At 48.1% G+C, this 16,382-nt stretch overlaps 12 non-coding genes across 12 annotated transcripts; all 12 read right to left on the bottom strand.

Annotated features, from left to right (window-relative positions):
- Positions 1 to 2,349: 2,349 nt before the first annotated feature.
- Positions 2,350 to 2,422, bottom strand: Trnam-cau (transfer RNA methionine (anticodon CAU)). The gene has a single exon. It is a non-coding gene; the product is annotated as a tRNA-Met (tRNA).
- A 176-nt stretch (positions 2,423 to 2,598) lies between these two features.
- Positions 2,599 to 2,671, bottom strand: Trnam-cau (transfer RNA methionine (anticodon CAU)). Its single transcript has one exon. It is a non-coding gene; the product is annotated as a tRNA-Met (tRNA).
- Positions 2,672 to 2,847: 176 nt separating this feature from the next.
- On the bottom strand, positions 2,848 to 2,920 carry Trnam-cau (transfer RNA methionine (anticodon CAU)). Its single transcript has one exon. It is a non-coding gene; the product is annotated as a tRNA-Met (tRNA).
- A 176-nt stretch (positions 2,921 to 3,096) lies between these two features.
- On the bottom strand, positions 3,097 to 3,169 carry Trnam-cau (transfer RNA methionine (anticodon CAU)). The gene has a single exon. It is a non-coding gene; the product is annotated as a tRNA-Met (tRNA).
- Positions 3,170 to 3,345: 176 nt separating this feature from the next.
- Positions 3,346 to 3,418, bottom strand: Trnam-cau (transfer RNA methionine (anticodon CAU)). Its single transcript has one exon. It is a non-coding gene; the product is annotated as a tRNA-Met (tRNA).
- Positions 3,419 to 3,594: 176 nt separating this feature from the next.
- Trnam-cau (transfer RNA methionine (anticodon CAU)) lies at positions 3,595 to 3,667 on the bottom strand. Its single transcript has one exon. It is a non-coding gene; the product is annotated as a tRNA-Met (tRNA).
- Positions 3,668 to 3,843: 176 nt separating this feature from the next.
- On the bottom strand, positions 3,844 to 3,916 carry Trnam-cau (transfer RNA methionine (anticodon CAU)). Its single transcript has one exon. It is a non-coding gene; the product is annotated as a tRNA-Met (tRNA).
- Positions 3,917 to 4,092: 176 nt separating this feature from the next.
- Positions 4,093 to 4,165, bottom strand: Trnam-cau (transfer RNA methionine (anticodon CAU)). Its single transcript has one exon. It is a non-coding gene; the product is annotated as a tRNA-Met (tRNA).
- Positions 4,166 to 4,341: 176 nt separating this feature from the next.
- Trnam-cau (transfer RNA methionine (anticodon CAU)) lies at positions 4,342 to 4,414 on the bottom strand. The gene has a single exon. It is a non-coding gene; the product is annotated as a tRNA-Met (tRNA).
- A 5,048-nt stretch (positions 4,415 to 9,462) lies between these two features.
- Trnam-cau (transfer RNA methionine (anticodon CAU)) lies at positions 9,463 to 9,535 on the bottom strand. Its single transcript has one exon. It is a non-coding gene; the product is annotated as a tRNA-Met (tRNA).
- Positions 9,536 to 9,711: 176 nt separating this feature from the next.
- Trnam-cau (transfer RNA methionine (anticodon CAU)) lies at positions 9,712 to 9,784 on the bottom strand. The gene has a single exon. It is a non-coding gene; the product is annotated as a tRNA-Met (tRNA).
- A 5,105-nt stretch (positions 9,785 to 14,889) lies between these two features.
- Positions 14,890 to 14,962, bottom strand: Trnam-cau (transfer RNA methionine (anticodon CAU)). Its single transcript has one exon. It is a non-coding gene; the product is annotated as a tRNA-Met (tRNA).
- Between the last annotated feature and the right edge of the window lie 1,420 nt (positions 14,963 to 16,382).

Raw genomic sequence — 16,382 nt, 5'->3', positions numbered from 1 at the left:
CTAAATCATAGCCTGCCATGATTGCGTTGAGTTGATGTGCACTTTTATCGCGTACTACAGTATTCGGCACCCTATCTTCGGACATGCATACACAATTAAAGTCTCCGAGGACGACGACATTTCTTTCACATTCCAGAAGTGTCTCAACATAGTCAAAAAATATTTTCCTATCACAAACATTGTTCGGAGCGTACACACAGATCATTCGCCAACCAACATCATTTAAAGAGAAGTCGCACAGTACCAATCGCCCATCTTGGGCCGTCATTACACTTTGTTCAACAATGCCTATTGAATTACGCAAAAATAAAAGACAGCCACCGGCCTTGCCTACCGCATGGCAAACACAAATGCTATAACGCAATTTAAAAATATCGACCATTTTGTCCGTTTGCTCTTCACTTTCAATTTTAGTTTCTTGAACCGCAAGAACGTCTATGTCGTTTTCTAGCATCAGGCGACTTAATTGGGCTTGTCTCCGTCTGGCCGTTAACCCGCGTACGTTAAGCGTGCTACGTACGCGGGTAATGCTAGCCCAAGATTATTTGCCATGGAAAGAGAAGAGCAAGCGATAACACAATAACTTTATGGAATCAAAGGTAGTGTAACTTACAGATATTCTCTGCGCTCTTATAAGCTCCGTCGCATGCGACGAAGCCACGACGTCTCGCTCTTCGGCACACATCATTGACCTCGATCGTTCCAAAAACCCGAGTCACAACTTAGCGTTCTACGAGAACAGCACCCCGCTACTGCGGAGGAACTGTCGGCGTCGTCTGCTTATCTGGGGGAACGGCCGGCGTCTGCCGCCCGTCCGAGGGAACTGCCGGCGTCTGCCGCCCGTCCGAGGGAACCGCCGGCGTTTGCCGTCCGTCTGGGGGTACTGTCGGCGTCGTCTGCTTGTCTGGGGGAACTGCCGGCGTCTGCCTCCTGTCTGTCGGGACGTTTGGTCTAGGCTTAAGCGTAGACCGGCGGAAAACGGAGGCCTTCGAGGGCGGCCCTTCGTTGCTACCACCGTCGTCTTGCTCAAGCGTGCCATCCACGTCGGTGACTTCCCGGGACCTCTTTGAAACTGCGATGGCTTGGTCTTTTTTCTCGCAAGACTCATTGAGTCCGGCCGCGGCAGGGTTGCCCTGTCGTAGAACGCCCTCGGTATCCACCGCATTGTCTGCGCTTTCATACACCATCGCATTTTCCGCAGCCGGTTCACCTTGCGCTTCGCTGTCCCTACCCTCACTGCTGCCCTTGGTAGGTTGGCACTTGTCGCTAGCCGAGACCACTGGCTTCTCTTGCTTGCCCTGTGGGTCACCACCCCCTCCAGCAGTCTCTTCCGCGTCTGCCTGGTCCATCAGGTGCTCGTCGATGGCGTCACTCCGGCCCGGCCCAGTCACGTTAGCGTAGCTTCGCACGCATTGGGTCTCGTCGTGGCCAAAACGACGACAGAGCCCACAACGTGGCACACGGCACTCGCGCCGTATATGGCCGGTGCCGCGGCACCGGAGGCAGAGCGGAGGTCTGCCAGGCACGATCACGAGTGCATGGTCTTCTGATACTCGTAGCTGATGCGGGATGTCTTCCATGGTCATACCAGCCTTTAAGCGTAGGGATACAAGTCGCGTGTGAGAGCCTTTGTCTCCGCAACCGGGCACTCGCCACCTCTCCCTGGATATTTCGGTCACAGTGCCGAATGGAGCCAGGGCTGCTCTGACGTCTTCGTCGGGGGTCGTGTGAAGCAGCCAGTAAAGCTTCATTCTGATGTCCTGGTTGCAGGGATCAATCGCGACACAGCGATGTTCCTTCACGCTAAACGCCTTCGCCGACAAAAGCTTCCTTTTCCCAACATCGTCCTTGAATGTTATGGCCCAAACATGGTTCATCTGATAGGCCCCGAGGGCTACCACCTCCGTCATAAGCTTATAGCGGTCAAGCGCATCGCGAAAATGTTCAACACGATAAGGCCGGGCCTTCAAATCACCATGCAAAAACACGGTGTTACACACGGTCGTACCTGATGGCAGCTGAGGCAAAACAAGTTGGTAATCCTGTGAAGACGTTTCCGTAAGCCTGATACCGCGGCCCTGCTGGGCCGCTGAAACCGCCCCTTGGGAGCGAGACATTCCGTGACCGTTCGCTACGGTGTCCGGAAGTGGAATGGCGTCTGCGCTACCGAGGCGGACAGCTAACACATGGAGACACGCCCAATCTCATTTCTTCTAGTTGAGACGGCGTTGAGAAAGTGAAATGCCGCGGAAGAATGATAGTGCACAAGATAGCAACACACCTCCTTTCTAGTGTCTAAAAAGTGAGTACCACTATTGCTTGAGGCAGCAAAAAATATACCGCCGCCTTTGCCCCGGGTGAGGATCGAACTCACGACCTTCAGATTATGAGACTGACGCGCGGCCTACTGCGCTACCGAGGCGGACTGCTAACACAAGGAGACACGCCCAATCTCATTTCTTCTAGTTGAGACGGCGTTGAGAAAGTGAAATGCCGCGGAAGAATGATAGTGCACAAGATAGCAACACACGTCCATTCTAGTGTCTAAAAAGTGAGTACCACTATTGCTTGAGGCAGCAAAAGACATATCGCCGCCTTTGCCCCGGGTGAGGCTCGAACTCACGACCTTCAGATTATGAGACTGACACGCTGCCTACTGCGCTACCGAGGCGGACTGCTAACACAAGGAGACACGCCCAATCTCATTTCTTCTAGTTGCGACGGCGTTGAGAAAGTGAAATGCCGCGGAAGAATGATAGTGCACAAGATAGCAACACACCTCCTTTCTAGTGTCTAAAAAGTGAGTACCACTATTGCTTGAGGCAGCAAAAAATATATCGCCGCCTTTGCCCCGGGTGAGGATCGAATTCACGACCTTCAGATTATGAGACTGACGCGCTGCCTACTGCGCTACCGAGGCGGACTGCTAACACAAGGAGACACGCCCAATCTCATTTCTTCTAGTTGAGACGGCGTTGAGAAAGTGAAATGCCGCGGAAGAATGATAGTGCACAAGATAGCAACACACGTCCATTCTAGTGTCTAAAAAGTGAGTACCACTATTGCTTGAGGCAGCAAAAGATATATCGCCGCCTTTGCCCCGGGTGAGGATCAAACTCACGACCTTCAGATTATGAGACTGACGCGCTGCCTACTGCGCTACCGAGGCGGACTGCTAACACAAGGAGACACGCCCAATCTCATTTCTTCTAGTTGCGACGGCGTTGAGAAAGTGAAATGCCGCGGAAGAATGATAGTGCACAAGATAGCAGCACACGTCCATTCTAGTGTCTAAAAAGTGAGTACCACTATTGCTTGAGGCAGCAAAAAATATATCGCCGCCTTTGCCCCGGGTGAGGATCGAACTCACGACCTTCAGATTATGAGACTGACGCGCTGCCTACTGCGCTACCGAGGCGGACAGGTAACACAAGGAGACACGCCCAATCTCATTTCTTCTAGTTGAGACGGCGTTGAGAAAGTGAAATGCCGCGGAAGAATGATAGTGCACAAGATAGCAACACACCTCCTTTCTAGTGTCTAAAAAGTGAGTACCACTATTGCTTGAGGCAGCAAAAAATATATCGCCGCCTTTGCCCCGGGTGAGGATCGAACTCACGACCTTCAGATTATGAGACTGACGCGCTGCCTACTGCGCTACCGAGGCGGACAGGTAACACAAGGAGACACGCCCAATCTCATTTCTTCTAGTTGAGACGGCGTTGAGAAAGTGAAATGCCGCGGAAGAATGATAGTGCACAAGATAGCAACACACCTCCTTTCTAGTGTCTAAAAAGTGAGTACCACTATTGCTTGAGGCAGCAAAAAATATATCGCCGCCTTTGCCCCGGGTGAGGATCGAACTCACGACCTTCAGATTATGAGACTGACGCGCTGCCTACTGCGCTACCGAGGCGGACTGCTAACACAAGGAGACACGCCCAATCTCCTTTCTTCTAGTTGAGACGGCGTTGAGAAAGTGAAATGCCGCGGAAGAATGATAGTGCACAAGATAGCAACACACGTCCATTCTAGTGTCTAAAAAGTGAGTACCACTATTGCTTGAGGCAGCAAAAGATATATCGCCGCCTTTGCCCCGGGTGAGGATCAAACTCACGACCTTCAGATTATGAGACTGACGCGCTGCCTACTGCGCTACCGAGGCGGACAGGTAACACAAGGAGACACGCCCAATCTCATTTCTTCTAGTTGAGACGGCGTTGAGAAAGTGAAATGCCGCGGAACAATGATACTGCACGAGATAGCAACACACGTCCATTCTAGTGTCTAAAAAGTGAGTACCACTATTGCTTGAGGCAGCAAAAAATATATCGCCGCCTTTGCCCCGGGTGAGGATCGAACTCACGACCTTCAGATTATGAGACTGACGCGCTGCCTACTGCGCTACCGAGGCGGACAGCTTTTTTTTTTATTGCGGGTCTTTGGCAATGTACAATGCACACAGTATAGAAACAGACATCACAAAAAAGAACACCTACAGAACATACTGAAAAACATGAACGCCATCAGCCCAACATGGACTGGCGTTGTCAAACTAAAATTCTTTTAAAGCTGTCAGAGGTTCTATCCTCGACAGCCAATCGGGTACAATATCTTGCATTTTCTTAATTTCCATGAAACGAGACATACTTTCTCTAAAATAAATACGAGCAGGCCTAGCATCTGGGTCGCAATGGTACCCAGCCATTCGTGCCCGCCATAAACAGTGGAGGCCATTGAGCATAATTAGGTCGTATGGAACCCCGTCCTCATTCTCAATCGGTAAGTACCTGATCCCATGCGGATTCAACGGAAACTCCTTCTTGATTGTCCGTTTTAGGACGTCCCAGAAGTACACCCCTTCCCAGCAATGCAAAAACATATGATCTACAGTTTCAGGTTGCTTGCAAATCAAGCAGTGTGGGCCCCATGGTACAAGGAAGCCGCGTTCTTCCATGAATGTCTTCACTGACAGTGTTCCTGTGTGTAGCCTAAAAAAGAATGTTTTTGCCCCAGTAGGCACCTCCATTCTTTTCACCCGTTTATGGACATCCTGTCCTGGTCCTCCATTGTATATCGCTCTGTACAATGGCACTGGAAATATAATATCGCATACATCTTTATATAATGTCTTTCTTTTTACGGCAGATAAATAATCGAAAGAAAAACGCACAGAAAGAAAGCGCACACTGTCGACTACCTCTTTAAGATAGCCGCGAATCGTTCCTGGCATACTATTGGTACTAACAATGAGCGCCGGCAGCGCAGCTCTTAATCTGAGCTGTAATACCGTACGCAGAAAAGGATCACGCACATCTCGAAAAAACAAAAATCTATTGACAAGCTGTCGTACAAAAAGATGCGCCAAGCCCAGGCCACCTTCCTTCACCCGCCTGAACAGATTTGTTCGGCTACATCTTTCCCAGTTAGAGTCCCAGATAAAAACGGCGAACACTCTGTGCAATCTTTGCACATTTACCCTTGAACAAAACAATGTCTGCATGACGTACCACAACTTCGTAATGAAAAACAAATTACATACAGTAGCCCTTGCGAAAATGGACAGGTTGATGCCTTTCCACCTGTCTGCTTTTTCTTTTGTTTCTTTTATTTGGTTCGTCCAGTATTCCTCGCTCTGTTTGTAGCTATCCAAGGGAACACCGAGATACTTGGTAGGGGTTTTCACCCAGCTCACATTCGCAAAGTTGTCCGGGGCCGTGGACCACTCTCCGTGCCACAAACCGAGGGACTTACCCCAGTTCACTTTACTGCCCGTTACATCACAAAACTGTTTCACCACGCGTATTGTTTCCGTTACGCTTTCTCTGTTTGTACAACACACGGCGATATCATCTGCATATGCCAGGAGCTTGACTTCTGTGGCTGCCAAGCTATAACCGCGTATTTGATCGTTCTCGGTTATCGCCAAACACATCGTTTCAATGTAAACTGCAAACAAAAGAGGACTGAGGGGGCAGCCTTGACACACAGAACGCATGACGTTAATGGGGGCCCCCAATGATTTATTCACAATTAAACGTGTTGTGCAGTTCTGATACGCCAATGCCACTCCCTCAGTGATGATGGCACCTACATTAACGTGATCCAGGATGGCAAACAAAATATCATGAGACACACAGTCAAAAGCTTTCTCTAGGTCAAGCTGGAGCACTGCGACGCCATCGTAAGTGAGGTCACAGCACTCGAGCACGCACCGCATCGTGTGAATATTCGAAAAAATTGACCTCCCTTTGATGCCACACGTTTGGTGGTCTGCGACGATTTCTTTGATGACGCTTTGAAGTCTGGCTGCCAAAACCTTCATGAAAATCTTATAGTCGACATTGGTTAAAGATATCGGCCTATAAGATGTCACGAGCCTAAGTTTCTCCGCTTTGTCACTCTTAGGTATCAAGATGGTATGCGCTTTACCAAAAGAAGGCGGCAAAGCTTTGTTCACATACGCGTCGTTAAACAGGCCTGTTAGCAGGGGCGAAAGTTCTTTCTTGAAGGCTTTATAAAAACAAGCGCTCAGACCGTCAGGTCCGGGTGATTGGCCATTGTTCAAATCATTTATTGTTTTTACGGCTTCGTGTTCTCTTATAGTCCCTTCTAATCGGTCCTTCGTGTCGTCACTCAATCGCGGCATGCGACTGAGAAAGACCCTTTTGAACTCATCTACATTAGCTTCTTGATATGCAAACAGTGACTGGTAATACTCTAAAAACGCTCGGCCTATGCTCTTATTATCTTCGACGAGTGTGCCATTCCACGAGATCTTATCGACATGATTACGTCGACCATGAGCTTTTTCAAGTCCTAGTGCCCTTTTGGTGGGCGTCTCTCCCGGTACTAATGCGTTTGCTCTTGCTCGCACAATCGCACCTTGATAGCGTTCTTTGTCCAACTGTTCGATTTTTTCTTTGATGGTTCGCATATCTTGCTTATACGCCCCTGGCTCTTCGCACTCCAGCGCTATCAGCTGATTAAGTATCTTTCGTAAGTCTCGTTCTTTCATTTCCCTCTCAAACTTTAAGCAGCTCGACCTTTCTATTGCTTTCATTTTTACCTTTTGTTTGAACCATTCCCATTTCTCTGCTATGGTTTCAGTACTTTCATAGCATACTTCCATAACGGCCTCACGTATTGTCTCTACAAATGGCTCGTCTTTTAGTAGTAAGGCATTCATTTTCCATAGTTCCCAGTTAAAAGATGATTCCTTCTTCTTCATACCGATGTGACACTTCACCAAGCAGTGATCTGAGAACGACACAGGTGCGACAGAATAACTGTGGCACTTTGGAATCATGTCCTGTGACATGTACAAGCGGTCTAACCGCGCATGACTACTGCCTTGAAATCGTGTATACATCACCTCCCGCTCCCCCTCCAGACAGTCACATACATCGTCTAGTTCACTATCACTAATCAACTTAGAAAGCATGTGACTGCTTTTATCTCGAATACCGGCATTATTGGATCGATCCCGAGCCCTCAAAGCACAGTTGAAATCCCCCAACAAAATCATGCACTTATCACGGCTAATGTACCGAAAAAGATTCGAAAAAAATACAGCACGCTCTTCTACAACATTTGGCGCATATATGCACATAACTGAATTCGACTCCACCACAAACAAAGTCGCAAACGACCATTCTTCCCGTCTGACATGAAAATACAGTTTCAACCACAAGGTCGGGTAACTTCTTAATAAACAGGACGCATCCAGCTAACGTCCCTACCGCGTGGCTCACCACCGCATAATATCTGGTCGTGAAACGCCTCACCATGCTCCCGGTCTCCTCCTCCCCGTCTACCTTGGTCTCCTGGACAGCTAGAACGTCTATGTCTTGGTCAGTGGCCAACCGTAGGACTTGACTCTGCCTACGCCTAGCCGCCAGCCCTCTAACGTTTAGAGTTGCAATACTGAGTGACGGATTAGGAGCCATGATGAACTAGAGAATGAGGTAGGCCCGGAGCATGGTGCTTACCCCTCACGACCAGCCGTCGGCTAGCCGTCTCCGGCACCGCCCGGTTTCTCGTCGTTGTTTGTCTGCTGGGCTTGGTCCCCAGGCTTTCTGTCGGACGGAACGTTCGGCGTTGGTTTGAAGCTCGATCGCCTCCCAAGAGGCGATTTCGCTGGCGGCCCATCACTGGAGCTGGTTGCCGCGTTGTCCTTGTCCTCGGCCTCATCACGGGGACGCTTGAAGGTGGCTCCGAGACTAGCAGCATGGTCACCGTCGATAGCGGCCTCGCCCTGTTGCATCGCTCCATCGTCGTCGTCTCCTTCGTCTTCATTTGCGCCTTCTTTTGCATGGACAGCTTCCGCGTCGACCCGTGCCGGCGCAGTCACTTGCTCCGTAGTTCCCTTTCCCTTGGCGTCAACGCATTCCGGTACCGACCCAGCACCTGTCGCTGGGTGCCCAAGGTCTACGGCTTCCTTAGCAGCGTCTTCGGTCTCGACCACATCCATGACGAGTTCTGCTGCCTCTTGACTCGCGGCTGGGCCAGTCGCGGTAGCGTAGGTCTTGACGCATTCGGTGTCAATGTGCCCGTAACGTCGGCACCGGGAGCAGCGTGGCACCTTACACTCCCGCCGCACGTGCCCAGTGCCTTGGCAGCGGAGGCACTGCATCGGCCGACCGGGTACCACCACCAAGGCCAACTCTCCGGCAACACGTATCTGGTGAGGATTATCTTCCACTTTCAGGCCGCTCTTCAGCTTGAGAAGAACAGCCCTCGTGGTGGAACACTTGTCTGCGACACCTTGGACACGCCACTTCTCTCCACTCACCTCTTCTACCTAGCCGAAGGCCGCCAATGCAGTCCGGACGTCTTCCTCGGCCACACCGTGCAGCAGCCAGTGAAGTCTGAGCTTCACCTGCTGATCCTGAGGGTCGACGATCACACATCGCCGCCCCTTCACCTGAAGTTCTTTCAAGGCCAGCCGGCGCTTCGTTGCAGCTGCGTCACTGAGGGTCACCGCCCACACATGATTAACTTGGTAGGCCCCAAGGCACACAATTTCCGGCAGCAGGCTCGTAGGCGTTAGGGACTCCCTAAAATCTTCGACCTTGTAAGGCCTCGCTCGTACATCACCATGCAGAAACACGGTGTTATTCACTATTCGTCCTTTTGGCAGTTGAGGCAAAATAAACTGGTATTCCGTTTCTTCGTCGTTGCTGTACCTGTTTCCGCGGCCAAAACTAGCCGCTGTCGCTGCCCTTGAAGAGGCCATGATCCCACGAACCGTCACGCTCGGTGGCCGGAAGCAGAATGCCGAGGCGGACAGCTAACACAAGGAGACACGCCCAATCTCATTTCTTCTAGTTGATACGGCGTTGAGAAAGTCAAATGCCGCGGAAGAATGATAGTGCACAAGATAGCAACACACGTCCATTCTAGTGTCTAAAAAGTGAGTACCACTATTGCTTCAGGCAGCAAAAAATATATCGCCGCCTTTGCCCCGGGTGAGGATCGAACTCACGACCTTCAGATTATGAGACTGACGCGCTGCCTACTGCGCTACCGAGGGGGACAGGTAACACAAGGAGACACGCCCAATCTCATTTCTTCTTGTTGAGACGGCGTTGAGAAAGTGAAATGCCGCGGAACAATGATACTGCACGAGATAGCAACACACGTACATTCTAGTGTCTAAAAAGTGAGTACCACTATTGCTTCAGGCAGCAAAAAATATATCGCCGCCATTGCCCCGGGTGAGGATCGAACTCACGACCTTCAGATTATGAGACTGACGCGCTGCCTACTGTGCTACCGAGGCTTTTTTTAGCACTTTTTTTTTCTTTATTTCCGTTTTCAACAACATACAGTAATACAAATGAGAAATATTTCAAAAGGTAAAATACAACAGCTAGTCTTGAGCATGATGCAATTTTAAAAAGGCTTTAGTGACGCGAATTCATACAATTGCGTCACCCATTGAGGAGCGTTGACCGCAAAGTTCAGTACATCTCTTGTATAGATAACGCTTTCCATGAAATATTGTCGCGCTGGTCGTGCATCAATGTCAGCATATCTATCTGCCATCCGTGTTTTCCAAAGTGCATGCATACAAAGCAACATAACCATATCACTAGGAACGCCCCCTGTTTCGTCATAAGGCAAGAATCGTATGCCAAATGGTGACAGTACTAAATCTTTTTTAATTGTGCGCTGAAGAATGTCCCACAAAAATCGTGCATCGTGGCAATCCAGAAATATATGGTCCATAGTTTCCCGTTTCTGGCATATTCTACAGTTTATTGTCCAGGGAACAAAAATACCCTTGCTTTGAAGCCATGGCTTCACAGGGAGCGTTTCTGTGTGCAATTGAAAGAAAAATGTTTTCGCAGAGCTTCGTACAGGCATTCGCTTAACTCTTTTCAACACGTTTCCTTCATTACCCAAATAATAGTTTGCCCTATATAAAGGTGTCGGAAGAAAAACATCCACTAAATCTTTATACAACTTTTTCTTTCCTACAATGCAAAGGTATTCAAGAGAAAAATGCGCGCGAACAATGCGATAAGCAGCCACTACCTCGCGTAGGAAACATGGTAGTGCACCATGTGTTGCAGCGCTGGTTGACACAACATAATCCGCAAGATGGTTCCGCAGGCGTACTTGTATTACAGTTCTCAAAAATGTATCACTCTGATCACGCAAAAAGATAAATCTTGAAACTACTTGTTTCAATAACAAATGTGACAGCCCTAGTCCGCCGTTCCGCACTGCATGAAACAGATTGCATCGGCTTGTGCGCTCCCAACTGGAGCCCCAAATAAAAACTGCAAACACTCGGTGGAGTTTCTGTATTTTCATTCTTGTCATACTCAATACCTGCAATAGATAGAATATTTTGGCCACTAGAAATGTATTGCACACATTTGCTCTTGTAAATACTGAGAATTTGTGACCGCCCCATTTCTGAGTCTGGTCTCTTACTCTATCAGCTTCCTCAAGCCAATAACCAGTCGTTGAATTATGGTGTTGCAGTGGCACTCCAAGGTATACGTTTGGCGAATTCGACCATTGCATATTGCAGTACACCTCTGGTGTGATTGGCCAGTTTCCATACCAAATGCCGAGACTCTTTGTCCAGTTGACAGCACTTCCTGTGGCTTCACAAAAGGCTGTAGTCTCTTTCACTACTATTTCAACACTTTTTATGTCTGAACAAAACACAGCAATATCGTCGGCATATGCCAACACTTTGACTTCATTATTACAGTATCGGAAGCCTTGAATAGTGGGGTTCTGAAGAATCTTTAAACAGAAAGGTTCTACATACAGAGCAAATAACAATGACGAGACTGGACATCCTTGGCGCAGACTAGAGGTAACTGTTATACTTTCACTAAGTTGCTTATTTATTACTAGTTTAGTGGTACAGCCTTCATAAGCCATTCGCACACCATCTAGAATGACAGAACCTACATTGGTGTGTTCCAGTATTAATAGTAACATTTCGTGTGTAACCTTATCAAACGCCTTTTCAAGGTCTAACTGTAGCATGGCAACCCGACCTTCTTCGGCATCACATGATTCAAGTATGCTTCTGGCAACGTGGATATTAGTGTATATCGTTCTTCCTTGGATTCCACAGGTCTGGTGAGGTCCAATTAGTATTTTAATTACTTTTTGAAGTCGCTTAGCAAGCACTTTCATGTGAACTTTATAATCAACATTTGTGAGGCTTATTGGTCTGTAAGCCTCTACAGAGCGTAACTTCACAGGATCATTGGTCTTTGGAATTAGTGCCATATGTGTCATCCTAAATGATGGGGGCATCCTTTTCATTTCGTAACACTCATTTATAACTTGATGCAATACTTCTGCCATTTCTGCTTTAAAGCATTTATAGAAAGCTGCCCCTAGCCCATCTGGTCCAGGTGATTTACCAAGACTTAACTCATCAATTGCTTTTTCAACTTCTTTCACGGTAATTGGTCTTTCTAACTCCTCACATAGTTCTTTTTCTAATTTAGGCATTAGTGGCAGGAAGTTATTTTTAAACAGCTCGGTGTTTTCTTTCTTATGATTTAGTAAGTTACGGAAGCGTTCAACGAAGGCCATTTCAATGATATTACTATCTGTGGTAACACGGTTGTGATAACAAATTTCGTTTATTTCTTTTTTTACTGCATGCCGCTTTTCATCGCCTAGCGCTCGTTTGGTGGCGTTTCCCCGCACCAAAACCGCTCTGCGCGTGCCCTGACTACTGCGCCTCGATATCTTTCAATGTCAACTGCTTCTAGCTTACTTTTAATTTCTTTTATTTGCTTTGCAAACAAACCCGGCTTGTAGTTTTCCGTTGCAATCATAAATTCTAGCGTGGTATAAAGTTCCTTTTCTTTCTCTTTTTCTTTTCTGTGTAGCACACATGCTCGGTCAATCGCAGCAAGTTTTATCTCTGATTTAAAGATTTCCCATGAAGCTGAAATGCTACCTGACTCATCACACAACAAGTTATGTATCTTTTCTTTTAGTTTTTCAAGAAAAGGTTGATCTTGTAATAATTTATCGTTGAACTTCCAAGTAAACCAATTAAATTTGGAAGCTTTTTCTTTTGTGCCCACAGTAACTGTTACTAAACAGTGATCACTGAAACTAACACATTTGACGTGATAGTCAACACATTCAGGCAAAAAAAGAGCAGGCACATAAATACGGTCTAACCTGGCATGGCAATCACCTTGGAAGTGGGTGTACGCCGTGCCGTTTCCAGAGACTAGTACGCTTCCTACATCTTCTAGTCATGTTTATTTACAACTTCTGTCAAATACATCGCACTTTTGTCTCTCGCCAGTAACTTTTTACTTCTATCCTCTGGTCTTTGCACACAATTAAAGTCGCCAAACAGGATGACATTTCGGTCACACTTTACATACGATTCTATAGTTCCAAAAAATCACGTCTTTCTTGGGGTGTATTAGGCGCGTAAACGCATAGGGCCCGCCATAACATACCACAAAATCCAACACAACAAACCGGCCACTCTGGCATGCTATAACTGCTTCTTCAACAATATCTATAGAATTCCGATATAATATCAAGCAGCCTCCAGACGTACCCACAGCATGCGACACGCAAATATTAAATCTAGCTCTGAAAGTTTCCACCATTCGATCTGTTTGCTCTTCGGTCTCGATTTTTGTTTCTTGTACGGCGATCAGATCCAGATCATTTTCTAAGGGAAGACGACTTAGCTGGTATTGTTTCCTGCGGGCTGACAAGCCACGCACATTTAAGGTCGCTATGCGTAAAGGAAATTTTAGTTTGTTAGCCATATTAAATAGGTTTTACAATACTTGTAGTACTCACATCGCCGTTCACAGGATGGTAGGCTCCGACCTGTTTTGTTGCTGGTGGGTTTAGAGCCATCTTGTCACATAAAGAGGCCGATCAGTGATCGGACTGTCGAGTTCTCACTACACAAACAGTTCCCTCGCTAAGGCGGGGGGGGGGGGGGGGGCTCTGTGGGCGTCGGTCTCCGGTCGGGTGGTACATTGGGCTGAAATGCGTGATGCTGCGACGAGCAGTGCCCGTCTTCGTAGGTGGTTCCCTGTGCTCGTCTGGGCCGTTGTTCTGTCTGTTGTCTTGGGTTTCATCACGGGTACGCTTCGCTGCAGCGCTGGTAACTGTTTCCATTGCGACCTCGGGAGCTTCCGTCACTCCAATTATATCTTTGTGAAGCATAGTCGTATAGCAACTTCATGTTGACTAGCGGGCTCTTTGTCTGTGTTAGTTGCCGCGGCTACGGGGCCTTCGTCTTCGTTGGTGTCCTTCGTGTTCGTATCTTTCTTTCCGGGTGGCTTTGTCTCAACAGTTGTCACAGCGGAGTCTTCATGCTCATCTTCCCGTGTAGCTTCCTTGGCGTCATTCAGGTCCATAATATGTTCCGACGTATCATAACTTCGTGGTGGTCCTGCTACTGATGCATAAGATCGCACGCACATGGTCTCATCGTGGCCATAGCGGCGACAATGGCCACAGCGTGGGACACGACAGTCTCGTCGCATGTGTCCGATGCCGTGACACCGGAGGCAGAGCGGTGCTCTGCCCGGAACAGAGGACAAGCGCCAGGTCCTTCCGCAACTCGCAGTTGATGCGGCAAGTCATCCGCACTCACGCCCACCTTCAGTTGTAAGGTCACTGACCTCGTTGTAGTATTCTTCTCGTTACAGCCTTGAACACGCCACTTATCTCTGGTGACTTCCAGGACTTTGCCGAATGGAGCCAATGCAGTGCGCACGTCTTCATCGGGAACGCCATGCAAAGCCAGTACAGCTTTATCCTTAGCGCCTGGTTGCACGGATCGACTACAACGCAGCGTCGGTCTTTCACAGTGAAGTTTCCAGCTGCCAGCATCTTTTTCTTTGCTTCGTTGTCACAGAACGTCACCGCCCAGACATGATTCATTTGATAAGCACCTAGTGCGACCACTTCCGGCAGTAGCGAACAGTTGCTCGAGTGCATCTCTAAAATGTTCGACCCTATACTGGCCTGGCTTTCAAATCGTCGTGTAAAAAGACAGTGTCCTTCACAGTCGTACCTGAGGGCAAAGTCGGCAAAACAATTTGGTAGTCCTGGCTGAACATCTCGGTTACCTGTTACCGCCGACCTCGGGGGGCGGCTATACCTGCTCCTTGGGAGCTCATGAGACGCACGTCGCACGCTACGGTGGCCGGAAGTCTCTGCGCTACCGAGGCGGACAATACACACCGAGGAGACACGCCACTTCATTTCTGCTAGTTGAGACGGTCGTTGAGAAAGTGAAATGTCGCGAAATAATGATACTGCACAAGATTGCAACCCGCTTGTTTTCTAGTGCCTGAAAAATGAGTAGCACTATTGCTAAAGGCAGCAAAAAATACATCTCCGCCTTGCCCCGGGTGAGGATCGAACTCACGACCTTCAGATTATGAGACTGACGCGCTGCCTACTGCGCTACCGAGGCTTTTTTTTTTTCCTTTATTGCCTGCGTTGACACTAGCAAAAAAATACAAATGCATATATACAGTGCACCGACATCACATCAGGCGGGATTGTCTTATTAAAATTTCTTGAGGCACACCAGCTCATCAAGAATGCTAACCCAGTCTGCGGGTTCACTCTGTGCACGATACACTTCTCGTATAAAAGAAACACTTTCAATGAAGTTCTCTCGCGTAGAGCGTACATTGGCGTCAGCATGACGAACAGCCATTCTCGTCTTCCACAAACTGTGGAGGCCCAGGACCATGAACATATCAAAAGGTATTCCTTGATCACTTTCAACTGGCAGGAATCGAATTCCATACGGGGTTATGGGGAGTTCTTTTTTGAGAGTGCGCTGCAAGACATCCCAATGAATACTGCGTCCCGACAATCAATGAAGGCATGTTCAATTGTTTCGGGCTTTCTACACAGCAAGCAGTTTGTTGTCCACGGTACGAATATTCCTTTCTGTTCAAGCCATATTTTAACGGGGAGGGTGTTTGTGTGTAGCTGGAAAAAAAAGTTTTCGCAGCAGGTCTTACAGGCATCCTTTTGACTCGTTTCAGCACATCTTTTCCTGGGCCTCCACAGTGAACCATCCTATACAGTGGGGTAGGTAGCATGCTGTCAACCAAATCGACGTACAGTTTTTTCTTTCTCACTGAGCACAAATACTCCAACGAAAACCGTGCACAGAGTATTCGAAAAGACGCAACTACTTCACGATAATAACCAGTCGCTCTTCTACTGATAACACTGGATGTAGTTAAAACAAATTCCGGCAGTTCTGTTGCCATTCGCGCCTGAATGACAGTGCGGAGAAAAGCATTTCTTTCATCGCGCAGGAAAAAGAACCGCGATACAATCTGTCTAATGAACAAGTGTGAGAGCCCAAGGCCTCCACTGCGAACACTGCGAAAAAGGTTTGTACGGCTGGTTCGCTCCCAAGTGGAGTTCCATATAAAGGTGGCAAAAACTCGGTGCACTTTTTGAACATTGACGCGAGACATGAACATTACTTGCAGTATATACCAGACTTTGGCAATCAAAAAAACATTGCAAGCTGAGGCACGCGCAAACACTGATAATCCCCGGCCTTGCCATCCCTTTATCTTTTCTTTCATCAATTCTGTTTGTCCGCTCCATAACTGCGTCGAGTCTTGATAGTGCTCAAGGGGCACACCTAGATAGGGTGCAGGCACAGTAGTCCATTGCATTCCGGCGAAATTAGTGGGCATCGCGTCCCACTTTCCATGCCGTATGCCAACACTTTTTTCGAAGTTTATCTGGGCACCCGTGTACTTACAGAAAGATCTTGCCAGGCGGACAGCCTCGATCACGCTTTCCTTGTCTTCACAAAAGACCGCAACGTCATCTGCATAGGCTAGCATTTTAACTTC

The sequence above is a fragment of the Dermacentor silvarum genome, chromosome 3 (assembly GCF_013339745.2).
Source record: "Dermacentor silvarum isolate Dsil-2018 chromosome 3, BIME_Dsil_1.4, whole genome shotgun sequence".
NCBI classification, from domain to species: domain Eukaryota; kingdom Metazoa; phylum Arthropoda; class Arachnida; order Ixodida; family Ixodidae; genus Dermacentor; species Dermacentor silvarum.
The sequence above is the reverse complement of the archived record's forward strand: the minus strand, read 5'-3'. Positions and strand labels throughout refer to the sequence as shown.